Source organism: Pelodiscus sinensis, chromosome 1, assembly GCF_049634645.1.
Source record: "Pelodiscus sinensis isolate JC-2024 chromosome 1, ASM4963464v1, whole genome shotgun sequence".
In the NCBI taxonomy this organism is placed as follows: Eukaryota; Metazoa; Chordata; order Testudines; family Trionychidae; genus Pelodiscus; species Pelodiscus sinensis.
Genome location: NC_134711.1, coordinates 93,396,761 through 93,423,520, shown reverse-complemented (window position 1 = coordinate 93,423,520; position 26,760 = coordinate 93,396,761). Strand labels below are relative to the sequence as shown.

The 26,760-nt window shown below is 46.8% G+C and overlaps 1 protein-coding gene and 2 long non-coding RNA genes across 3 annotated transcripts in view; 1 reads left to right on the top strand and 2 right to left on the bottom strand.

Annotated features, from left to right (window-relative positions):
• The window catches only part of MYH9 (myosin heavy chain 9), a 99,099-nt gene extending 98,497 nt beyond the window's left edge, over window positions 1-602 (bottom strand). The window contains exon 1 of the mRNA XM_075937802.1: window positions 455-602. The gene's annotated coding sequence lies outside the window, so the exon portion shown is untranslated. The remainder of the gene's footprint in view (window positions 1-454) is intronic.
• A 62-nt stretch (window positions 603-664) lies between these two features.
• On the top strand, window positions 665-8,420 carry LOC112547548 (uncharacterized). The gene is made up of 3 exons (XR_003091311.2): window positions 665-916; window positions 4,459-4,511; window positions 8,288-8,420. It is a non-coding gene; the product is annotated as an uncharacterized LOC112547548 (long non-coding RNA).
• LOC142830786 (uncharacterized) lies at window positions 7,682-25,890 on the bottom strand. Its single transcript, XR_012906272.1, has 3 exons — window positions 22,567-25,890; window positions 11,372-11,601; window positions 7,682-10,511 (listed from the first exon to the last, which is right to left on the bottom strand). It is a non-coding gene; the product is annotated as an uncharacterized LOC142830786 (long non-coding RNA).
• Between the last annotated feature and the right edge of the window lie 870 nt (window positions 25,891-26,760).

The window sequence follows — 26,760 nt, the reverse complement described above, 5'->3', positions numbered from 1 at the left end:
CGTGACTCAGGGCGGGAGCCCTGACAGCTGCCAAACGGTCCCTTCGCCCGCCCGTTACTCTCGCGCGCTGGAGGGGGGGGGGGGGGGGGGAACCCGCGCGAGCGGCACAACCCCCCCACCCGCGCGCCGGCAGGGAACGCCCGCGGCACAGCGCCACCGCGGCGGAAAGGCGCGGGCACGTGCTTCGCTGCCCCCCGGCCCAGGGCTCGCCCTGCACGGGACGCGGAGGGGGCACCTCCGTGACCCTGACCTAGGCGCTGCGCCCGGGGCGGAGAGAGGAGACGGCAGGTAACGGCTGCGCTGCCAGGCCGGGCGAAGCCGCGGGCGAGACAAACGGCTCCCAGGCACCGGATCCGAACCGCCCGACCGCCCCAACCCGCTCTCAAAGCCGCTAGCGCCAGCCCGAGACCCGAGCGCTGCGTTCCTCGTCCGCGCCCCCGCCCCCGCACCTCACCTGAGTCCAGCCAAAGCCTGCGAGAAGCCGCGGCGCCTGCTCCTGGCGCTGAGAGACTGATCCTCGGGGCCGGCTCCTTGCACGGACTCGCCGCTCTGCTCCGGCTTCAACGCCTCTAAACTCCCCGGCACTGCGAGGTTTCAAGCCGGGGGGGAGCGGCCGCGGCCAAGCAAAAGCCCCGCCCCGTTTCCCTATCGCCCACCAATAGAAACACCGCTTGCTCCTGATTGACTTCGACCGCAGCCAACAGCGGCTGAGGAGGCGGGGCAAGTGGCGCTAGGAAGAGGGCGTGGCGTTCTAAGCTCCGCCGCTAACGCTCGAGAACAAGCGTCACTCCGCCCCCAAAGAGCCCAGGCCAATGGACGCTGAGTCAGGGAGGATGGTAGATTGACATGATGGCCAGCCAATAAGAACTAGAATAGGCCGCGTTTTGTCAGGCTGGCCCTGCCAGAGTCAGATGAGGTAATTGGCGGGGGCGGGAGAGGGGACGACAACTTTGTGGGGGTGGTAGAGGCTTCCCATGCGTGCCCCACATTCACCTCACTCCAGTGATGTCCAGCCACACTCCCACAATCATAGCTCAGCCTCTAGGTGGGTGGTGCCTGGCCTGGCCCAAGGCCATTCATCCCATATGCCTTGCCCCAGTCTGGCACCTCCTCCACCAGAGCCAGCCAGGAAATCCCTGGGGCAGGTGCTACTGGGCCCATCCTGGTGTCACCTTTTCATTCCTGTACGTGCAAAACCATAGGCAACAATTTTCTTTGCTTGCTGAAATTTCAAGAGCTGAGGTGACCACAGAAGAGGATGAGGTCATAGTCAAGATTAGAAGAGAGAAAGATTAAATCATGGCTAAGACTTTCAGAAGTCAGTGGCAGTGAAATGTGAGCAATGTTGCAGAAGTGTTGATAGGAAGCTTGACCTATTTATTAGTAGGTTTATGATTACTGAAGAAATGGGTCTACATGTTTTGTAGTCTTTAAGGTGCTGCTAGACTGTTTGTTGTTTTTTACATTTTCCCAGTTACAGACTAACTCTGCTGCCCCTCTGAAGCTTTTGTACTATATAAGTATCAGGCTTTTTTCAGGTAAATAAAAATGCAAGGTACCACCCACGTGGAGCCTCTCACACAAGCGTTATGGGGTAAACAATGTCATGGGCATAGACAATGTAACAGAAAGGTTGAGAGTAATGCTAAGCTGATCAACCGAAAAGGCAAATGAAAGGCTTAAGCTGAAAAAAAATGAAGAAATGAAAATGTGTTTGAACAAGCATTTCTTGCCCAAGAGAAGCACTTCTGTCTTAGATTTATCTGAAGGAAGTTGGAACAAAGTTACAAGTTTATTTGATCAAGACACAAAAGGTGGAGTAGAAGTCGCTAAAGGTGGTGAAAGATACATATGGCTAAGTAACAGGGAGGTAAAAGATACAGATGAGTGAAAAGAATTCTGGTGGAAAAGACTAAGAGGGCTGCAAATTTAACTGTGTGGGACTCCATACAGGACAGATCTTGGCCTTGAAAATGAGCTATCACCAAAGACAGAATGCAGGGGAGGCAGGACAAGAGGGAACCAGGGACACCTGCATAATCAACAGTATTGATATGGATAAAATGATGGAATGGCCCATTATATCCAAAGATACATTTAGGAAAGAGAAAGACATCAGCGGCATCATAAAACAAGTCTGCTTATTACTGGAGAGTAGTTAACATAAGAATTGCCATAGGGTATGTCTACACTACCCCGCTAGTTCGAACTAGCGGGTAATGTAGGCATGCCGCACTTGCAAATGAAGCCCGGGATTTGAATTTCCCAGGCTTCATTTGCATAAGCGGGGAGCCGCCATTTTTAAAACCACGCTGGTTTGAACCCCGTGCAGCGCGGCTACACGGGGCATGAACTAGGTAGTTCAAACTAGGCTTCCTAGTTCGAACTACCGTTACTCCTCATTTCACGAGGAGTAACGGTAGTTCGAACTAGGAAGCCTAATTCAAACTACCTAGTTCGTGCCCCGTGTAGCCGCGCTGCACGGGGTTCAAACCAGCGTGGTTTAAAAAATGGCGGCTCCCCGCTTATGCAAATAAAGCCCGGGAAATTCAAATCCCGGGCTTCATTTGCAAGTGCGGTATGCCTACATTACCCTCCTAGTTCAAACTAGGAGGGTAGTGTAGACATACCCATACTGAGTCAGACCACAGGTCCATCTAGACTAGCATCCTGTGTTGGAATGTAATAGTGCAGTTGATTGACCAATTAACTGATAAGCAAAAGCTTATAGGTTAACTCTAAACTACACGCATTTCCCTCCCTCGGCAACAAGTAAATTTTGTAGCAGGCTGGCCAGCAGCCTGGCTCAGTTCTGGCTCATGCTGGATCTGGGACCTGCCCCCATTGTGGCTCTGCACTTTAAGTGTATTAGGAGCTAGGTGGGCAGGCAGCCCAGCTCAGTTATGTTTCGTGCTGGGTCTGGGAGCTAAGGACCCCCTCCCCCCCAACAGGGGTTGCTGCCACCTGCACTACTGTCTCTTCATCAGTGGCAGCAGCACAGGGTGACAAGCAGCCAGTCTGCAAGAGGAGCTGGTTTTTAAACTAGCTCCCCTAGCAGATTAGTTCCCACCTACCACCCTGCACTGCTGCCAGGCCTGCCCACGGGGACTATAGAATAATCGACTAACCGATAAGAATTCATGAGTACATAAGAACATAAGAATGGCCATACTGGGTCAGACCAAAGGTCCATCTAGCCCAATAGTCTGTCTGCCAACAGTGGCCAGCGGAGGGGGCAGACCAAAGACAATGATCAAGCGATTTGTCTCGTGCCATCCATCTCCAGGGACACCATTCCTACCCCTGGCTAATAGTCTTTTATGGACCTAACCTCCATGAATTTATCTAGCTTCTCTTTAAACTAGAGGTTACTTGACTATTTAATTAACCAATATTTAACATCCCTCATCCTGTGTTCCAACAGTGGCCAATACCAGGTGCCTCAGAGGGAATAAACAGAACAGGTAGTCATCAAATGATCCACCCCCATCACCTATTCCCAATTTCTGGCAAACAGAGGCTAAGGACATCATCCCTGCCCATCCTGGCTCATAGGCACTGATGGACCTATCTTCCATGAACTTATTTTGGGTTTTTTTTAACCCTGTTATAGATTTGGCCTTCACAACATCCTCTGGCAAGGTGTTCCACAATTTGGCTGTGTGTTGGATGAAAAAATACTTTTGTTTGTTTTAAACCTGCTGCCTATAAATTTCATTTGGTGATGCCTAGTCCTTGTATTATGAGAAGGAATAAATAATACTTCCTTATTTACTTTCTTTATACCAGCCATGGTTTTATAGACCTTTGTCTTAGCCTATCTTAGTCATCTGTTTTCCAAACTGAAAAGTCTCAGTCTTGTCAACTGCTCCTCATATGGAAGCCATTCAATACTAGAGATGTGAAGGACTAGTCAACTATCCGATAAGCAAATGTTTATCAGATATTCGACAAGCTAGTCGACTAGTCACTTCCCCCTCCCCTTACTGCCTGACACCAGGCTCCCTATAGCATTTAAAAGCTGCAGTGCATCATGGAGCCTGGGGTCAGCAGGGGAGTCCTCAGCTGACCCTAGGTTCTACACTGTGCTTTTACCTTTGAAGTGTAGCAACATCCCTAGGTCTGCTGCTACACTTCAAAGGCAGAGGCACCTTATCAACTAATCAAATAGTCGATGCAAAATGCATTGACTATTCGATTAGTCAATTATTCACAATTTAACATCCCTATTCAATACCCCTAATAATTTTTGTTGCCCTTTTCGGAACCTTTTCCAATTCCAAGATATCCTTTCTGAGATGGAGTGACCACATCTGCATGCAGTATTGAAGATGTGAGCCTACCATGGATTTTTATAGACAATATGATATTTTTCTGTCATTTTATCTATCTCTTCCTTAATGATTCCCAACATTTTGTTTGCTTTTTTGACTGCTGCTACACATTGGCTATTTTCAGAGAACTATCTACAATGACTCCAAGATCTGTTTCTTGAGTGGTAACAGGACCAGGTAATTTAAGCCCTATTATCTTGTATGTATAACTGGGATTATGTTTTCCTATGTGCATTACTTTGTATTTATCAATATTTAATTTTATTTGCCATTTGGTTGCCAAGTTATCCAGTTTTGTGAGATCCCTTTGTAACTCTTTGCAGTCGTCTTTGGACCTAACTATTTTGAGTAGTTTTTCTATCATCTTCAAATTTTGCCACCTCACTGTTTACTCCCTTTTCAAATAATTTGTGAATATGTTGAATATGACTGGCCCTATTACAGATCAGTTTAAATTCTGTGGCTGGAGTGATACTGGGATTGAAAATGGTCAAAGATACCAGTGTGCAGTAGGCTATTAAAACATGATAGGAATATGCTTTCTCAACCACTTGGCTGAGGAAGAAAAGACAAGTGGCTGTTTGGTCCCACGGGATACTGAGGCCGGCCTGGAGGCAGGCCCTAGGCCTGGTGACAAGCACATGAGGTCCAGAAGAGCCACTGCCACTTCAACTGGGGAGGTCATGATGCCTATGGCATGATCTGTGGTGCGTTGCTCCAGCATCACTTCTGAGGTCTGGAGCGATGTGTGCGCCTTCTGGAGGCATAAGATTCTGCCTTCAAATTAGATGTGTATTCTGACGTGGACCAGGGTGGGGTAGAAGCCAACAGTGCCAGGGATCAGTGCCACAGCGAGGAGGAGTGATGCCTCCTCCTTCTTGGTTTCTCTTGATGCTGGGCACTATCAGTGCTATGGAAGCTGGGTGTGTTTGTGCCACCGTAGACACTGATAATGATGCCATGGCAGTCAGTGCTGATATTGGTGCTGTGATAGCTGGTGCTGCACTTGGTGCTGAGCCACACACTGTTACCTCAGAGGGCTGCCATACCAAGTGCTGGTGTGAGGCTCTGGAACTGTATCATCTTCATCAAGTCCTAAGCCACCTCAAAGGTTTCCCACATGGAAGGGAGGTCTGAGTATTCCTCCCCCGACTTCCTCCAGCACCACTCGCTGGGGACTCGATGGCCTTCTGGGAATGGCTGGAGTCGATGGCTGTGTGGTGTGTAAGACAGACTTAAATTGTCCCAAGGGAGGATGCACCCAACTGGTGTGCCATGCTGGTGAGCAGCCTCTGTTTTTCCTTTTCTTCTTTTGTGGCACCTGCGATGGAGAGTAGCATAATATGCTGGTACTGGACCTCAGTGCTAGGGACTGGTCCTGGTGCTCCCTGGTAGCATCCTTTTTTGGTACTGAGAGGTCCCATACCATGCTACATTCTGAGGCTGCCCGAGTTGTCTTTAGTGTCATGTCAGGGAGTTCACACCCCAGTGTGCCTCAGTGCCCCCTGACTGTCCTCATATAGCCCCTCAGGGCAAGTTACAGTCTGTATGGGTTGCTCAGGCATCAGGGTTGTCTCAACTGCCCTGCTTACCTAGGCTGCATCAAGGTCCGCCTCCAAACCAGGGCTTTGCCTCCAACCCCTAGCCAGGGGAGTCTTGGCTGGCCCTCCTCCAGCTATTGCTGGCTATCCCCAGCTTGTCTCCCTCCAAGGCACTTCTGTCTCCTCTGCAGTCAGCTCTCCACTAGCTTCCCCCTCAAGCAACCTGTGCTTCTCTATATATATACCTCCCAGCTGGGCTCCCACTCGCCCTAATGGGTTCAGCTGGCTTCTACAAGCCACTAGTGCTGTGCTGGATCCTTGTCAGCTGGGCTCTCACTCACCCTAATGGGTTCAGCTGGCTTCTACAAGCCACTGGTGCTGCCCTTGTTGCTTGCCAGCTGGGCTTTCCCTAGCCCCAAATAGCTCCAGCTGGCCTCTTTCTTTCTAGCCCCGGCTCCAGGCCTGAGTCCTGGTCTTAAAGGGCCAGTGCAGGGCAGGCGCTCTGTCACATGCCACTTCTGGGTGAAGTGCTGCCTCCATGATGCTCCAAGAGCTTCAACTGGGAGCCTCTCTCCTTTTCCTTGGAGGCTTGAACACTCTGCAGATTTTGCACTTATCTGCCTGATGGCCCTTCCTGAGGCACTTAAGGCAGGAGTTGTGCGGATCACCAATGGCGTAGGCTTCAGGCACTTCTCACAGGGTTTAAAGCCCTGGTACTGAGGCATACACCAGTCCAGAGGAAAGAAGGATGGGGGAGATTCCCCAAACCACAAGCTAACTCTAACAACAGCAGAGAAAACTAAGTACAGAAATATTGGGAAAGGCCGCTAGGAAGGCACTTGCAGAACGCAAGAGTGAGCTGCTCCAACAACTGTCACAGGCGGTAAGAAGGAACAGAGGGAGCCAGGGGTCAGCAGGGACCTAAATCCATGAACATGAAGGAGCCACTCCAGGTTGTGTGACCGATTCAACAGGTACTGCTGGAGGAAAAACCTTTTAGTGCACTCACCTAAATGAAATGTACATGAATAATCACTGGAAGAAATAAATACCCTTCTTCCTTTCCTTGTGTACACAAAACCTTTCCAGCTCTGATTTCTCTCTAAGCTTGAGCTTCGTTTTGCTTGAATGAATTGGACACCAGCTCTGGCAGCACACTATGCTGGGTAAGGATGTGAATGGTTAACCAGTTAGGTAAGCCTCACCCTTAATGAGTAATGTTTACCAGTTCCGGTTAACTAGTGGGGGCTGGAGTCGGTAGGGGGCAGTCCAGCCTGGCCAGAGCAGTCCTTGTCAGTGGTGGGTGCCCATTTAATGCCCCTCTTTAATTGGTTAACTGGTTAATCAATGAAACTAGATTTTACATCCCTAATACTGGGTGGCTGTGTCTAGACTGGCAAGTTTTTCCGCAAAAGCAGCTGCTTTTGCAGAAAAACTTGCCAGCTGTCTACACTGGCCGCTTGAATTTCCGCAAGAACACTGACAATCTCATGTAAGAAATCAGTGCTTCTTGCGGCCCATTCGGGCAAAAGTCCTTTTGCGCAACAGCTTTTGCGCAAAAGGACCAGTGTAGACAGCTCAGATTTGTTTTGCGCAAAAAAGCCCTGATCGCGAAAATGGCAATCGGGGCTTTTTTGTGCAAAAGCGCGTCTAGATTGGCCACGGTTGCTTTTGCGCAAAAGTGCTTTTGCGCAAAAGCATCTGTGCCAATCTAGACGCTCTTTTCCGCAAATGCTTTTAACGGAAAACTTTTCCGTTAAAAGAATTTGCGGAAAATCATGCCAGTCTAGACATAGCCGGTGTGTTTTGCTCTGCAGCCACTTGATTGTTCTCTGGAAGCTGCTGACTATGTTCTGGGCCATTTGTGCTAAGTGTATGTAATGAGCCAGGCCAGACATGTTCTGTGCATATATTAAAAAAAATTAATGGAGATTGCCTATCTCCTAGAACTGAAAGGTCATTAAGTCCAGTCCCCTGCCTTTACGACAGGACTAAATACTATCCCTGACAAATTTTTGTTCCAAATCCCTAAATGGCCTCTGCAAAGATTGAACTCACAACCCTGGGTTTAGCAGGCCAATACTCAAACTACTGAGCTAGCCCTCTGCCTATTGTAGTAGGACAGGTATCTCAATGGAGTTAATGTGCTTAACCACACATATACAGAACTGGGCTAAATACTTGAAGTGCAATCTTTTTAATTTTTTTCTGAGGCTCACTGGCAAAGCACTATGTATGTGTGGAAACTTGCACTTATTTTGCCTGTGCTGTACCATTCCGGAGATAAACAGAGGATTCTGTCTCCAAGCTTGTCAAAGAGGTCAGCACCTTTGGCGAGCAACTAAATGCACGTTAATCATGAAAATACTTTTCTAATGTTTTGCAGATAAAATTTCTGCTTTTATTTTGCAGTGTTCCTAGCCAAAATTTGATACAGTAAAAGAAGAAGAGGGACAAGGGAGCAAAGTTGTTTACCTCAGACGAAGGCATATTGCTAAACTCTAACCACAGGACTTTGTTAAGAAAACCACACGTACATAACAGAATGTTACACCATAGTATTGGTAAGAGTTCTGTAGCATCTGAAATACCAACAAAGTGAGCTTCACTGAAAGTTCAAAATGTAGGATGTCTCAAGAATGCTCAGTATTGGTTTTATAAAGCTGTAGCATGTGCTAGTACAGTGGTCTCCAAACTTTTTTACACCCAAGCTCACTTTTTAAACGTCAGGGCAAGCCAAGATCTACCCCATCCTTCTCCAAGACCCCAACCCTTCCTTGAGGCCCCACCCTCTGTTCCCCACCTCTCCATCATTTTCTGTCCCCAGCTCTTACTCACTCTCACTGGATTGAGACAAGAGGTGCAGGCTCTGGGGAGGGAATGAGAGATTTGGGTGTGGGAAGGGGTGAGAGGTGCAAGCTCTGGGAGGGAATTTGGGTGCAGGAGGAGGCAGAGAAGGGGATGCTGGCCCAGGGAGGGCGCTCCAGGCTGGGGAGTGTTGAGGTTAAGTGGAGGGTTGGGGTGCTGAGCAAGCCATAGGCTTGTGGATCTGAGGGTGCAGGAGGTTGGGTTGGCGTGTGTGAGGGGGCTCAGGGCAGGGAGGCTGGGAGTATGATGGGCTTAGGACACAGATTTGGGGTGTGTGGATGGTGCAGAAGTATTGTGGCAGAATACTGAGGATGTGGGGGGTGCAGGAATTTAGGGATGTGAGAGGCTCAGGACAGGGGGTTCCAGTGTATGATAGGCTCAGGTTTCAGGCCTGCAGGGGAGGGTGGGGATCAGGAATGTTATGATGCTGTGCCCAGATGGAACCTGGCCCTAGTTGGGGGCTTATTGGCCAGGCTTCATTTTTAAATAAAATATTATGTCCAACACAAAATGTTTCAGTATTGTTTTTATTTATGAGAGGGTCAGGGAACCTGTTTTGTGTGAGGGGTCACTGACCCACAGAAAAGTCAGTTGGTGCCACACAAGTGAGATGCAAAAAACAACCCCTCCAAAAAAACCTCAAGCCTCACTAAAGTAGCCCCAACTGAGACACCTCACTCTCCTGACACTCCAGCCCCAGGCTGGATTAACTCATCTGGGGTTCCAGAGTTAGTGGAATTTGTGGGCCCCTCTACAATCTGAGGTGGGGCCAAAAATGAGGGATCCAGTGTGCGTGACAGGGCTGCCAGTGAGTGGGATAAGGATGGGGGTGCAGCATCTTGGTGGAAAATAGGGTACAGGAGCAAGCTGGGGGTAGGTGTCTGGCCAGGAGGGAGGGGACAGGAGCAGGGTGCTAGTGGGTGTCTGGCCAGGGGGCAGGTGGGAGTCTGGCCAGGGAGCAGGCTGCTGATGGGGGCCGGGGCAGGAGCAGGGTGCTGATGGGGTCCTGGGAAGGGGGCAGGGTGCTGGTGGGAGCCTGAGAAGGAGGCAGGAGGAGGGTGCTGTATGGTGTCTGGCCAGGGGGAAGGGTGCTGGTAGGGGCTGGGACAGGTACTTGTGGGAGTCTAGGCAGGGGGAGGTGACAGGGACCATTCGGCTGAAGTTGGAGCTGGTGCGCAGTCCCAGGACTCCTACTCTCCCCCTCCCCCTGCACGTTCAGGAAGGCAGGAAGCACAGGGAAAGAAGTCCCCGATGGTGCGACAGACCCATCATTTCAGGAAGTAAGCCAGCTGTTTAGGGGAGGGAAAGAGCAGCCCATGCACTTCCTGAGACACCGGACCTGGCTCGCATCTATGGGACTTCCCCTCCACACCGCAGGAAGCCAATGCTACCTCCATTTTCGCGGGAGATAGCGTCAGCGCGGGCTCCTTCTTGGGGGGCTGGAAGGCTTTGCGATCAACTGGTCTTGCTCCTGCAACAGATTGGTGACCATGGTGCTAATGGCTTTCAGTGCAAGTTATAGCTTGAGTTCACACACACCATCACAAAAGACAGCACTGTGGAAGCAGCTGCATGCATTATGGGCTTTTTTTGTTTAGTCCTTTTCCTCTGTGCCCTGCACTATATTCATTCAGTGCCAGATCTTTTGGGGAAATAGCAATCAACTATTAGATAGCACACAATTTCCCTTTCCTATATGTCCATGCCTCTTCACTCCTCTCCAGGACAAGAACCAGACTTCAACTCTTCAGTTGTTGACAGAGGAGAACTGTGAACATAAAAACAAGAAACAAGACTGGTTTCATGTCTTGGAGGTTAGAGATTTAAATGCTGTAGGTTTGATTTCTGGTCACCTGAGCTTGAGTTTTGGTTCTGCTGACTTGCGTTCTGGCAGGGGGCCAGGAGCACTATGCAAAGCTATACACAAGCTGTGGATTCAACTGCTTGTCCTAGTTTGTTATCCACAAGGCCAGAGGGAATGTGCATGATGCTCTGTAACTTTATTGCAGCACACTCCCTATCCCTGGTTTACTATGCCAGTCTATAGTAAACTCTTATCAAACGTGCCCCACCCCATCCACTCACTCTTGAACAGACAGATTCTTTTTCATAATCTGCTAAACTCCTACCGCATCATCATGGTTCTTAAGAAGAAAACGGTGGTCATTTTCTTAATACATTGGTGGCAAAGTCTGCAGCAGACTAACATATGCATCCACCATCTCTGCTCTCAGTTTGAGTGGGATGCAATTAACAAAAGAATCTCTGTTACTCAGCATGTCTAGAGTGTTTCCTCTGCACCCCAGCAGACTGGCCTAGTTACTATGTTACAACGCAGTTGAAACATGGTTCTGTCTTCTCCAGAAGTGCATCAGGAAAGACTGTATCTCCAGCTCAGGCAGAGGGCAATGTTGTCAAGTCTAAGGACCCCTAGGCTCTCTTCTTGGAGCTCAGGATTTCTTCAAAATGCTTTGATGTAAAGTTGGGGGGGGGGGGGGAGGAACCACATTCCTGATCTAACATACTAACAAGAATGTCTCAGTGTGCTTACAATCTAATCTACTCTTCAAGTTTCTATTGTGCCCATCATTGTAGTCTCTAAAAGCAAGCACAGTGCTTGTTTTGTACCTCAGTTTGTCCCCCTCGGTCTCATTTCCAACTCCTCTTGGCCCATTTGCTTCCTGTGCAGCATTTGATATCTGGCTTTCACACTCCTGCAAGGCTGTCATCCAGTGCCATTGCACAACAGGACCAACAGAAGTAAGGATCACTCAGCAAGTGTAATTGTGTGATATGGGCTGTGAGATGCTGGTTTACCCAGACTCACTAGAAGATCTCTAGAACACATCCTGTAGCGCCTACATAAGACAAGAATAGTGGATGTTTACGGCGTAATACCTATTTTACTAGCAAATCAGCCAGTGAGAAATGCTCTACGCTTAGGCCTGTTTGTCATATCCTCATCTCACCACTGCAGTCTCATAGGTCTGTGGCTTTACAATTATTTCAGAATCTTTCTCAGCATCTCAGACACCTCCTCTTCCTCCTCCCCTTTCTTGGACGGGGATAGGGTAAGAAATGCTTCGGATTCCTGAGTTTAGAAGGAGGTGGGGGCATTGTTCTTACTCAGCAAATGAATAAAGCTGTGAGGAGCAGAATAATATCACTCCCCAAACCCTTCCCTCCCCTGCCATCCCAGTTGCATAAACATAATGACAAACAAACTTGCCTTCCTAGACAGAAGTTTATACTGAGAAGAATGACAGACTTTAAAGTAATTTTAAGATACAGCCAAGTGTTGGTATTCTCTCTTCAGCCTGGTTGGGCTATGTGAAGATTTCTACTGTCAGAACCACTAACTTTCCTTTCCAGGGATCCAGGCTGAGTCTTGGATGTGGTCAAATACAGCACAATGAGTCCAGTCACAATATTAGGGAACTCAGGGTATGTCTACACTTGCCCCCTAGTTCGAACTAGGGAGGCTAATGATGCATACCGAAGTTGCTAATGATGCATACCGAAGTTGCTAATGAAGCCTGGGATTTAAATATCGTGCAATGAGAAGTAACAGTTAATTCGAGGGAAGGCTTTTGGATCGGACTACCGCGTCTACACGCGGTGAGTTAATTCGGGCTACCAGCTTTTTAAAATGGCAACCGACCATGAATATACTAATCAAGTGTGGGATATTTAAATCCTGTGCTTCATTAGTAACTTCAGTATGCTTCATTTGCCTCCCTAGTTCGAACTAGGGGGCAAGTGTAGACATACCTTCAGAGAATTGACTAAAATGTGCCATTTAGAAGCTATAACTGTACTCTCTCTAGTCCAACAACACAGTAGCCCAAGTGGTGTTTAACTATTTCTTACATTGTTTTGGTGCTTTTTAGTTTCAGTTATTTTTATGGGCTTCTGACTGAAAAGCTAAGTAAGGAATCTAATTGGAGACTGTGTTTTAAAAATCTTTTTTCTTTCTTCCCAAAATTCAAATAGTGGGAGCAGGGGGAAAGAAGCTAGGCCTGGGAAATCAATCAGCAGAAGGAAGGGTGCCTGAGGATTCAGTATGGCAGCCCTCCTTTCTTAGGTTGCCATATTGCTGTTTGCTCTGTTGACACTTCCCTCCCAGTTAACATTAAATTTGGTGTTTGCCTTAGGCTTAACCTTTAGTGGTAATTAAGGCCAACTATTTGCTCTAATTAAATGGCTTTGTGGTTTTCTTTCTACCCTATTGACTGAGGACAAAATAAGACTAGCCTGAAATATTCTAGCATGCCCCATAGATCCCAAGAGTGAGGCATTTTCCAGTACTCCCCATGACTTTTCTATCATGCTTGGCATCACAGTCTTGGTATGTTATAGCTATCCTCAATTAAAGAGAGAACCTTTGGCTTCCAACAATCAAAATGGTCCAATCAATGCCATTTTTTCTGGCTTTGGGTACTGTAGCAAAAGTGGAACTACAGCTCTGGTAACCAATGAGTGTCTGCATGTGGAGGTGTGGTTCTATGCACTCAGTAAGTAGTCACCCGCATTGGTTGGATTTATTTAAGCTGCATTCTTTGTTTATCACTGGATGCTACATACTGTATGCATTCAGCTCAACTGCTTATGGGGCAGCTCTCTTGTAAGCATACCCACCAACCTTTGGTATCACAAATTGCAAACTTTGTGCATCTGGAGTCACTACAATGCTTTGTTCAAATATCCCATCTGCTTCTCTGCTAAGATTCCCTCCCACACTTGGGACTTTTCTCCTGCTCTCTAGCAAGCCTCCTGTAGTCTACTATCAGGTTACCAGTTTCTCCTGCCTCCCATTGCCAGCTTGGACCATTCTGTACTGCCCAACTGTGTGTTCCTCTCCCTCCCTGCCCTCTGAAACATGTGGGCAGAGTAGGGAGCTGAGTACAGCTGAGCTGAGACAGCTGTTCCTTGCTCTTTTTGATTCTTTAATGTGCTGTCAGATGTGCAGAGGCAACCTGGGGGCAACAGATGCCTGAACTGACATGATTGCCATCTAGGCAGAGGCATTAGTGCTGTGCATGATGGAAAGATAGCTCTGGAGACCCACTGCGGAGTTATCACTGGTGGATGATATTGATGGAGATAGAATCATAGAATACTAGGACTGGAAGGGACCTCGAGAGGTCATTGAGTCCAGTCCCCTGCCCTCATGGCAGGACCAAATACTGTGTAGACCATCCCTGGTAGACATTTATCTAACCTACTCTTAAATATCTCCAGAGATGGAGATTCCACAACCTCCCTGGGCAATTTATTCCAGTGTTTGACTACCCTGACAGTTAGGAACTTTTTCCTAATGTCCAACCTAAACCTCCCTTGCTGCAGTTTAAGCCCATTGCTTCTTGTTCTATCCCCAGAAGCCAAGATGAACAAGTTAAGAACATAAGAACGGCCATACTGGGTCAGACCAAAGGTCCATCTAGCCCAGTATCCTGTCTGCTGACAGTGGCCAGCACCAGGTGCTCCAGAGAGGGTGGACCGAAGACAATGATCAAACGATTTGTCTCCTGCCATCCCTCTCCAGCCTCTGACAGAGGCCAGGGGCACCAATTCTATCCCCTGGCTAATAGCCTTTTATGGACCTAACCTCCAGGAAATTATCTAGCTTCTCTTTAAACTCTGTTTTAGTTCTAGCCTTCACAGCCTCATCTGTCAAGGAGTTCCACAGGTTGACTACACGCTGTGTGAAGAAGAACTTTCTTTTATTAGTATTAAGCCTGCTCCCCATTAATTTCATTTGGTGTCCTCTAGTTCTTCTATTATGGGAACTAATAAATAACTTTTCTTTATCGGCCCTCTCCACACCACTCATGATTTTATATACCTCTATCATATCCCCCCTCAGTCTTCTCTTTTCCAAACTGAAAAGTCCCAGTCGCTTTAACCTTTCTTCATATGGGACCCATTCCAAACCCCTAATCATTTTTTGTTGCCCATTTCTGAACCCTTTTCAAGGCCAAAATATCTTTTTTGAGGCGAGAAGACCACATCTGTACACAGTATTCAAGATGTGGGCGTACCATAGTTTTATACAGGGGCAGTAAGATATTCTATGTCTTATTTTCTATCCCATCCTATTTACCTTTTTGACCGCCGCTGCACGCTGTGTGGAAGTTTTCAGAGAACTGTCCACGATAACGCCAAGATCTTTCCTGATTTGTCATAGCCAGATTAGCCCCCATCATATTGTACGTATAGTTGGGGTTATTTTTCCCCGATGTGCATTACTTTACACTTATCCACATTAAATTTCATTTGCCATTTTGTTGCCCAATCACTCAATTTGGTGAGATCTTTTTGGAGTCCCTCACAGTCTGCTTCTGTCTTGACTATCCTAAACTTTACCAAACTTTACCACCTCACTGCTTACTCCTTTCTCCAGATCATTTATGAATAAGTTGAAAAGGATTGGTCCCAGGACTGACCCTTGGGGGACACCACTAGTTACCCCCTCTGTTCTGAAAACTTACCATTTATTCCTACCCTTTGTTTTCTGTCTTTTAACCAGTTCTCAATCCAAGAAAGGACCTTCGCTCTTATCCCATGACCATGTAGTAAGACATGATTTCCCTTTACAGAAACCATGTTGACTTTTGTCCAACAAATTATGTTCTTCTACATGCCTCACAATTTTATTCTTTACTATTGTTTCGACTAATTTGCCTGGTACTGAAGTTAGACTTACCGGTCTGTAATTGCCAGGATCACCTCTAGAGCCCTTTTTAAATATTGGTGTCACATTTAGCTACCTTTCAGTCATTAGGGACGGAAGCTGAGTTAAAAGATAGGTTACAAACAACAGATAATAGTTCAGCAATTTCCCATTTGAGTTCTTTTAGAACCCTTGGATGAATGCCATCTGGTCCTGGAGATTTGTTAACATTAAGTTTTTCTATTTGTTCCAAAACCTCCTCTAATGACACTTCAATCCGAGACAGTTCCTCAGATTCATCACCCACAAAGTACAGTGCAGATTTGGGAATCTCCCTAATGTCCTCAGCCGTGAAGACTGAAGCAAAGAAATCATTTAGTTTATCCGCAATGGCTTTATCATCATTGCTCCTTTTATATCTCGATCATCTAGGGGACCCACAGGTTTTTTAGCAGGCTTCCTGCTTCTAATGTACTTAAAAAACATTTTGTTATTTATTTTTGAGTTTTTGGCTAGCTGTTCCTCAATCTTTTTTTGCTTTTCTTATTACATTTTTACACTTGATTTGACAGTGTTTGTGTTCCTTTCTATTTCTCACTAGGATTGGACTTCCACTTCTTAAAAGATACCTTTTTGTCCCTCACTGCTTCTTTTACATGGTGGTTAAGCCACAGTGACTCTTTTTTAGGTCTCTTGCTATGTTTTTTATTTGGAGTATACATTTAAGTTGGGCTTCTGTTATTGTGTATTTAAAAAGTTTCCATGCAGCTTGCGGGGATTTGGCTCTAGTCACTGTGCCTTTTAATTTCTGTTTAACTAACCTCCTCATTTTTGTGTAATTCCCCTTTTTGAAATTAAATGCCAGGGTGCTGGACTGCTGAGGTGTTCTTCCCACCACAGGAATGTTAAATGTTTTTATATTATGGTCACTATTCCCAAGTGGTCCTGTAATGGTTGTCTTCTGGACCTGCTCCTGCGCTCCACTCAGGACTAAATCGAGAATTGCCTCTCCCCTTGTGGGTTCCTGCACCAGCTGCTCCAAGAAGCAGTCATTTAAGCCATTGAGAAATTTTCTTTCTACTTCTCTTCCTGAGGTGTCATGTATCCAGTCAATATGGGGATAATTAAAATCCCCCATTATTTATAGAGTTCTTTATTTTGGTAGCCTCTTTAATCTCCCACAGCATTTCAATGTCAGTTTCACTGTCCTGGTCAGGTGATCGGTAACATATCCCTACTGCTAATTTCTTATTATTGGAGCATATAATTACTATCCATAGCGATTCTATGCAACATGTTGATTCATTCAATATTTTTATTTCATTTGATTCTACATTATCTTTCACATACTGTGCCACTCTGCCACCCACCTGGCCTGCTCTATCCTTTCGATATATTTTATATCCCGGTATGATTGTGTCCCACATTCCACCAGGTTTCAGTGATTCCTATTATGTCAATCTCCTCCTTTAATACAAGGTACCCTAGTTCAGCCATCTTATTAGTCAGACTCCTAGCATTTGTGTAGAAACACTTTAAAAATTTGCCACTGCTTATTTGTCTGCCCTTCCCTGATGCATTGGATTCTTTTATATGCGGTTGTTTGTCCGCTCTGGCCCATAGTTTGTCCTCTCCCCTCCTCTCTTTCTGACTACAGCTTAGAGAATCTCTATCAACGGATTCTCCTCTAAGAGAAGTCTCCCTCCGATTTATGTGCATCTCCACACCAATTGGCTTTCCCCCATCTCTTAGTTTAAAAACTGCTCTACGGCCTTTTTAATGTTTAGTGCCAGCAGTCTGGTTCCACCCTGGTTTAGGTGGAGCCCATACTTCCTGTATAGGCTCCCCCTCTCCCAATAGTGTCCCCAGTTCCTGATAAATCCAAACCCCTCTTCCCTACACCATTGTCTCATCCACGCATTGAGACTCTAAAGCTCTGCCTGCCTACCTGGCCCTGCGCGTGGTACTGGAAGCATTTCCGAGAATGCCACCATAGAGATCCTGGATTTCAGTCTCTTTTCTAGCAACCTAAATTTGGCCTCCAGGACATCTCTCCTACGTCATTGGTACCTACATGTACCACGACCACCAGCTCCTCTCCAGTACTACACATTAGTCTATCTAGATGCCTCGAGAGATCCGAAACCTTTGCACCAGGCAGGCAAGTGACCATACGGTTCTCCTGGTCATTACAAACCCAACTACCTATGTTTCTAACAATCGAATCACCCACTACTAACACCTGCCTCTTCCTAACATCTGGCATTCCCTCCCCCTCAGAGGTATCAGTGCGAGAGGATACCGCAACATCCTCGAAGGCGGGTCCCAACTACGGGATGGTTTCCCTCTGTTCCCATGGAATGCTCTGTTCCCTTGAGACTTTCCTCCTCCTTAAGAGCACTGGGGCTCTCAGACCGGAGGTGGGACAGTACTACCATGTCCCGGAAAGTCTCATCAACATATCTCTCTACCTCCCTTAGCTCCTCCAGTTCAGCCTCCCTGGCCTCCAAAGCCCGAACTCGGTCTCTGAGGGCCAGGAGCTCCTTGCAACGGGTGCACACGTACTCCACTCGCCCACAGGGCAGGTAATCATACATGTTACACTCGACGCAATAAACAGGATAGCCCCCACTCTGCTGCTGGGCTTCTGTCTGCATTTTTTTATGAATAAATTTAAGTATAAACTGGGCTTAAGTCTCTGGAGTATAGATTATTATAAAAGTTAGGTTTAAAGAAGGTCAGGAGTCACTAGCACCCTCTAACCTCCCTCTCCAAACTCCCTGTTAGCCACTCCCTGGTCGCTGACTCACAGGCTTATATAGCTCTGCTAGCCCCTCCCCCTGACTGAGGCTCAGCCAATTAACAGAGGCTTCTAGATTTCAAACCTTTTAGAAGCTCCTTCAAACAAACAAACAAACCAAACCAAACCAGACAAACACAAGCTCAGCACACAGCAAGTAACGCCCCCCCCCCCGAAACACACACTACAGACAGCCACTTACCACAAGGGTCCCGTATTTACTCCTCTTTTACCTGGAGAACTCCCTCTGCAAACTCCCTGTTAGCCACTCCTGTTCGCAAGATCCCTCCTCCTTATGACACCCTTTTAGATATCTGAAAACTGCTATCATGTCCCCCCTCAATCTTCTCTTTTCTAAACTAAACAAACCTAATTCCTTCAGCTTTCCCTCATAGGTCATATGCTCTAGACCTTTAATCATTCTCGTTACTCTTCTCTGGACCCTCTCCAATTTCTCCACATCTTTCTTGAAATACGGTGCCCAGAACTGAACACAATACTCCAATTGAGGCCTAACCAGCACAGAGTAGAGCGGAAGAATGACTTCTCGTGTCTTGCTCACAACACACCTGTTAATGCATCCCAGAATCATGTTTGCTTTCTTTGCAACGGCATCACACTGCTGACTCATATTCAACTTGTGGTCCACTATAACCCCTAGATCCCTTTCTGCCATACTCCTTCCCAAACAGTCGCTTCCCATTCTGTAATGGGATATACAGAGGTGTCTCGCCGCAGGAAGTTATCTTTCAGCAGAGATGTAGTAGAAGCTCCAGTTAAACCACCTGACCTCTTCATTCCATTTATCAAAGCACCTGTAGCTTCCATGTCCAGTGATAAGCCTAAAATGAAGAAAGCATCTTGACTGCTTTAACAAATACACTGCCCCTATAAAAATTAGTGCAGCATCCATTAGTTCCTGGGCTTGCAGCGCCCTAGGCTGGCACCAATTCCACGTGTATTTCTCAGATAACAGGAAGTATGAGAGTGTTGGATCAACCAAGGCTGCAGAAGAGATAGAGACAGTGGCCTTTTGTTGGTCTTGGGACATTCCACAACTTGCAGTGGGAGAATGGGGCAATGGGGTCCTGCCGGGACCTCTGGTTAATTAATAAGGGAGTTTTGGGGATATTGTTCTTGAAGTTAAAGAAAATGTAGTGAAGATCCAAAACATGAAATAAGAAGATAAGCCAATTCCCCTCCACCCAGTGAATCAATAAACCTAAGTCAGGAAGTATTCTTGTTCACTCCTTCTTTCCATTGTCTATTTATTCATAACTTAAATGTCAGCTTGCTGAAACCACTTGTTATTCTGCTGTTCTGCTTCCTATGGATGCGGTTTAACTATGAAGTCTAAGTACCTCCTTGGTTTATTAGTTTCACAAAGGCCTATACTGCTCTTTGAGTCTTTATAAATGAATGTAGATGTATAAAGACCTATTGTCTTCCTGCATGCATGGCTTTGAATTTCAAAAATACTACCTCTTTAGATGTGGGAGGGAAGAAGCAGAAAGGTGAAAACAAGTGATTCAGATTTCCTATAAAGATTCTCCTATCAAACATCACAATCCATAAGAACATCCACATTCCTTTCCCCATATTTTGTGGGTTCCTACACATCACAGAATATGAAGTCTAGTGTTAAAGGGATCTGTTTCCTGGATGGATGCACTGAGGAAGGAAAGAGCCTGAACTGGATTTTTGTTGCCTAGGATGGACTCTGGGTGCAGCCCTCTCAGAGAAGGAAGAAAACTAAGGGTGCTGAGAGCTATAACTCCTCCTATCACTCTCCATTAATTTGGCTTGTAAGGCACTATCCAGCTTGGCTCCCAGTATCCCTTTCCTTTTTTGCCCGCTCCCTGAGTGACTGCTCAGCATGCCTTCAGGCACAGAGCTCCAACAGGGAAAGGAGTGGCCTCTGCCTTCCCTCTGCAAACTGAACTCATGCTTAATCCTGATACACATGACCTCACCATTTGGCACCAGCCTGCCCAAGGAGGGAAGTGCCAGGCACACACAATTTAGCACCCCTCTCCCTCCAAGGAAGGAACTGGGCTCTCCGTGGTGCAGAGGGTGGAGCTGCCTGTTTGCTCAAAGGGGATTTTTCCTCCCCTCACCTGAAAGCAATGCCCTGCTGAAGTGACTCCACAGCACTGAAAAACCCTGATGGAAACAGCCAGGTCCTAATGCTCAATACGTTCCTAGCCCTGTACTGGCACAGGCTACCCACTGCTGCCCAATCTTCCCTTGGTTTCCAGGGAAAGGCAGAGCAATACCCTTTGACCCAGAATCAGGAGGGCGCTGCTTCATGATTCAGTCAGGAAGAGGATGTGGAGCACCACACCCTGCTTCCCAACTCCTTTAAGGACACGTTTCCAAAGACTGCTGCATGTGGGTGCCTTAAGTTAGACAGCACAAGTAGATGCAATGCACCCACATCTGAGCTTTTTGGTTTGAAAAGTTCCCTTTGCATCCATGCAGCTGCCCAGAAAGCAGGGGAGGAGTAAGTGAATGTGTGTGTGTGTGTGTGTGTACACATGTACACACCACATTCAGCGCAATAGTGCCATGAGCCTGGCTTCAGCCACTGGGTCATAATAGGATCTATGGCTGCAAGAAGATATGGAAAGGATTATTATTTAAGGTTAGGGGCAAATCCATCATCCATAATATCAGAACTCCCACATAAGAGCATCCTTCCTCTTCTCTCTATTTGGAGTGTGTCCCATTATGAACATTCCTGCCCTTCCCTGAGTAGAAGGTCAACATATATCGCCTTCCCCTGTCAGGAGCATTCACATTCCTCCTTGTATTAGGGTTTCTGACATGAGCACTTCTCTCCTTGCTTGTATAATTATAGGTATTACACTAGCACAAGAGACCCTCCAGCAAAGATCAGGGCCCCGTTGTGCTTGATGCTATACAGGAGACCCATGAGATTCACAAAATTGCTAGTTGTGATTTCTGGGTCTCTCCCATTCCCCCCCATTGCATCCCATCCCCCAGCCTGGGGGGATGTCACTTGGGGGGGTACTTGTTGCCAAACAGCAACAAGGCCCCAACCCTGCACTCACCAGGAACCACAGGGAGTCCACTGTGGCAGCTGCTGCCAATATTTGCAGATTTCACCATTTACAGTGGTCCCAAGAACGCATCCACTGTGAATGAGGAGGCTTTACTGTACAACTATAGCGAGAGAAAAGTCCTTTACCAAAGAGTCTACAGTATAAACAAGGCAGATAAAGGGTGTGAGGAGAAAGAGAGGCACAAAGATTAGAAGTGACTTGCTTTCCCTTAGATCACACAAAAAGACAAGAGCTGGGAATACCACCCAGCTGTAACAGTGACCTGATCCTGGAACACAAGCATGTGACCTAGTGCACTATTTCCAGGCTCTGAATGACCGGTTGAGGTAACGGGAGTTACATGAGAGCTTGGCAACAGCCCCTCCTATAAAAGAGAGCCAGCGTAATCAGAGAGGGAGAGGTAGGGCTAGGGTAAGGCTCCAAGAACAACTTTTGGAAAGGCCTGGCAGAAGGCCCTGACTTACAGGAAAGAATTAAGAGACTAGGAAAGATTTGTGTTGAGATGTGCTGACACCATTTTGTTACAAAGAGAAACCCTAAAGAAGAGGACTGGCGTTCTGCTGCTCTTGGGAACTATATTTGACATATTGGCTGATGAGTTGGCCCACCAGATGTTCTGACTCCCAATTCAGTGCCCTGTCCATTATACCATATTGATTCTCAAACTACACTGCCTTTCCGTTATCTAGATCAGGTACTTTTCTGTCTGCTTTTCCCCTAACATCTAAATGCCTCAGTCTTTAATGCTTGTCTTCTCACAACACCCCTGTGAGGTAGGGCACTGCTCTTAGCCCATTTTACAAATGGGCAGCTGAGGATAAGTGACTTTCCCAACGTTATACGGGACAGCAGGGATCTGAACACAGGTTTCCAAGGCAACTGTATTACCCGCTGAACCATTCTTCCTTATTAGAGATAGTGTCCTTCCATTCATAGAGAATGTCTCTGTACCTGGGCACCCCCTCTCAGGAATACACTGCATCTTCGAAAGAGGGATAAGCCTTTGGGAGCATATTTTCTTTTGCAGGACTTGAGGGCTTGTTATTTTCTCTTTCTTCAATGTTGTGCCTGCAGAGCTTTTTCCTTTCTCTTCCTGTCCCCTCCCCCACAAGTAAAGCAGCTCACTTAAGGAACAAAAGCGCCTTCCTTGCCAGTGGAGAAAGGGTAGCAGGCACCGCAGCTCTGAATAAAAACTCATAATCCTATGAGAGACTAGGGGTTTGACTCTCCCCTGGCCCACACCTTGTCGACCTAACGTACTTACCCCAGTGTGCATGCTGATTTGGGAGCATTTTCAGTCTGCTTTGCTCTGCTGTAAAGGATTGCACAATGCAAAGGGCGCAGAGAGACAGTCTCTCTCGGTGCGTGTGTGCGTATAGATGTGCTGTTTTGGAAAATGCTGTCTTCACGGAGGATGGGTGGGGAGAGGATACTAGGTCACTTCAAACAGGAAGAAGGACCTGACTTGAAAAGGTGCTTTAGTTAGTGCATGAGGAGGCAGGTAATGACAACACAACTATTTATGGTTCTTTGTGACAACTTTAGCCTTATATGGGCAAGGGAGCCCTTCACAGAGTTTAGCAGAGGCGGAGCTAGTGCTTGTGAAGCCCACTGACCTCCTTCCTGGGAAAAGCCCTGGGAAACCTCTCTGAATCCAGCTGTTAAAATCTCTGAAAGTACAAAGAAACCACCCACTCCTTCCTCCCCCTCCTCTCCTCTCCTGCAGGCTGTAGTCACATAGCAGCACAATGACCTCATCTGTGACCTGCAGAGTATCTGGGGAAGTGGGCTGGAGAGCCCCCAGCATTAGAGATTGGAAACCAATTCCCCATCCAGTTGCGAGACTGGGTTAACCATCGGAAGGGAAACTTTACACAGTTTAGACACTAGCAACTGCATGCAGGGCTGCAGCTGGCAGTCAGAACACAAACCTGCAGCCTAGATAATATGCCCCTCCTGGTACATACCAGCAGGGACCCCGTGATCTCCCTGGGCGGATCTGCCACTATGTACACATCTTTGACCTTGTTCCTTCTGGCTGACCAAACAGTGTTAGAGACTAGTTACAAATAACATACCAAAGACAAAGGCTTTGTGAAATAAGTACTGTGGCTACACACGACATGCCTGATTTGGGTAGCCAACAGTCCTCTATTACTAGTAACATCCTGTATTTTTTTCATCTCTGTTCAATGAGATCAGGAGTTCCTGAGTGCTGCAAAAAGCAGCAAGACATACCCGTGGCAAATGTGAATGAATGCTGCTTATTGATTATTATTATCATAGGTAACAGGTGAAGCTTCCCCTTGGGGAGACTAGCCCCTTGCCCTGCCTCTTCCAGCCGACGCCCTGCATTTTCTGACCAAGGCCAAGCCCCCGCTCTCTGCTCTTAGCCATCCTATAGCCCTGGCCAGGGTGGGGGAGGAGGGCTGAATATTTGGTCAGGGCTACGGGAAAGTGGCAGGGCTGAAAGCTCAGAACCAGCCAGAATCACAATGAAGCTGTCAACCCCAGCCAGAACTTTGAGCCTCGAGCCCCTTTCCCCCGGCCATGGACCACAGTAGTGGCGCTCTGAGCCTTGAGCCCTTCTCCCATTCTGCTCCTTCCCCTGCAGCTCTACCTCCATTCTGTCCCTGACCCCGCTCCATTCCACCTCCTTTCTGTCTCTTTCCCCTGAGGGGTGCCACTGTGGCCCTTAGACTGGAGAAGCTCAGTGTGAGAGCTCCTCCTGCCCTGGGGCTGTGGTGGGGGCAGATTTTTCTGGGGGCCATTGGCTGGGGCCTAAGTGGCAATCCGCCAGTCCTCCCTTCCCCCTGCCAGTGTGATGTTTGGGGAGGTTTAGCCTCCCCTTGCCCACATTACACACTGTCCATGATTATTAATTACTATTATTATTAATGTAATATTGGTGTGGTGCTATGCCCCCATATTTTCATAGAAATAGGTTTTTTAATATGAACATGCATAAGTCAAATATGCCTGCAAAATGGGGCAAATAACTTGTCATTGAAGAGCCTGTGATCTCCTGACTATGTATATTCTATTTTTGTGCATGTATCAATCTTGCATGTGAAGTTAGAACTATTAAGTGGAAACCTATTTTATTAATCTAGGTCTTCCTGTTCCATTAGTGGAACTTAAGGTGCGCAAGACAAAGATCTGTGAATGGTTTTGTTTTTCCTGTAAGTCCAAACTGTAGTAGATTCTACAAAGACACATGACCGTGCCACCTGGTGCTGGAATCCATCTTGAATTTTGTACTTTTCCATAGGGGAAGGGCAAATTAAACAAAGGTTTCCTGCCCTGCAGAAATTCTATTTAAGGGATAGGAAGCAAAGAATAATGGTCTTGAACTGGCTTTGGAACTGTTAAGAGGATACACAAGAATACCTGGAGAAAAAGAACTGTAGTAAGATGGGGGAGGAGCATTGCTGAGTCCAGGTTAGAGAAAAAGATAAGCTCTGATTTGTGAAAAACTGCACCTGAAATAAGAACTAGGGAGAGACAACTTCTCTTAGGCTGCATCTAGACTGACATGATTTCGCTCAAATACTTTTAACCCATCCCACTGCAGCAGGGCACACTGGAGCAGCACAAGCAGATGTGGAGCACCCCTGTCTGCAGTGCGCCCTGTGGGGCCAGAGCAGCCCCCCTTCCCAAGGCAGGGGGAGCTGCTCCAGCCCCCAACGGTTAATTGGAACTGATAAGCTGCTTAAGCATCACCCATTAAGAGTGAGGTTTACCAGTCAACTGGTTAACCTTGCACATCCCTAGTTTATACATCACATTTTCAGATAATCTGGATTGGTTTAAATTTGAAACAATGGAACTGTGCTTCAAATGTTCTCCTGCCTAGTCAAACTAATGAAGGCTAAGATGTGCCAGCAGAGGATACATTATGGCAGCATGCCTTCCAGAGGCATCATGCATGAATTTCCTTAAATAGTACAGTCACCATGTCTAGACAAAGAGTCAAATTCTGCAGGTGGAAATGTGGATTGTAGCTCCATAGCTATTCATGGAAGCTCTGGCGTAGGATGATGGTTGAGACCTATATCTAAATTCAGGAAAGTCAGAGAGATGAGGATAGAGAAATATAAGGGGCCATTCTGAGAGAAGTGAGAGAATGAGAGAAGTGACAAATAATGTTTGCTATACGTCTCCTCTTGCAGAACACCATGTGTGTTTGTATATGTACATGAGAATGTCTTTGTGAATATATTTGAGTGTGTGTATACTGTATGTGTGTGTACTTTTTTTTTATGTGCACACATTGTATGTGTCTCAATATAATAGGAATATGTGCTGGTGGACATACTGCAAAATAAATCTTGGGCCAGATCTTTACCAGCTATAAAAGGGCACAGCTCCATTGAAGCCAGCTGCGGTGTTGGCCCCATTAATGCTGTATGAAAGTGTTCGATATTTCAGTATGTGCATATTTGAATCTCTGTGCCTGTTATCACTGTTCTGCAGGTGAACAGACAGAAATCCAGGTTTTGTTGGTTACCCTGTAGAAAGGTTTCCATGCAGGCTCAGATCTAATTAGGTAACTTCTCAATTAATTACTCACCTGTCAGTGTTATTACGCTGCTCCAACAACCCTGAAGCTCAGAAAGACAGAGCATGCCCTCCTGCCGCAGGACAAGGGGTGGGGAGGGAGGGAAGAGGGGGAGAGAAGGGAGAGAAGGAAAGTCTTCCCTGCATGGTGTCACTGGAGAGTAACACATCATCGCTGTAATGTCACAGGAGACACACAAACGATTCATTGCATAGCTAATAATTTAAATGACAACATTTTAAAAGAAAGAACCTTGAATGTGTCCCATATTCTAACTCATGGGGCAAAGAGGCTGTGGGACAAATGAATGCAAAACAGTTGTGCTATCTGTGATGTCCTGGTCAAAGCAGCAGAGAGAATAAACTGTCTGAAAAGCAAATGCTTACCAAGTTATTGTAAAGGTTTCTCTCTCATTTCTCTAGCAGAATCCCAGGCAAATTAACTTCAGGGAAGCTAAGGATGGCAGGGCTTGCGATTAGTAAAAATGGTTGATGAGGGACAGGAAGGTGGCGGGATCAGCAGAGAAAGGTCAAGGTTCTGGGCAAGAGAGGACAAAGTGGGGAACAGGGAAGGCTAAGAAGAATTCAGAGCAGGAGCTCGGGGCAGGGGAAGCAGAGAGAGTGCTGAGTGGGGAGTGTACAGTGATAAATACAAACTATTGGGGATGAACATGGTATAGAACTAGGTAGATAGTACAAATAGTCTCTCCAGATGGGCAGAGGGTGGAGGGGGCAGAGAGTACTCAGGGTAGAGAAATATAGGTCTCAGAATAAGTGGAGATTGGAGCCAGAGCAAACTGGTAACAGGATCCTGGAGTAGAGAGGTTTCCTGGAGCTCAGACCCAAGCAGAAGCTGGGGACTGTTTTAAAATGAGAACCTGGCCTCTGTAAGAATGCA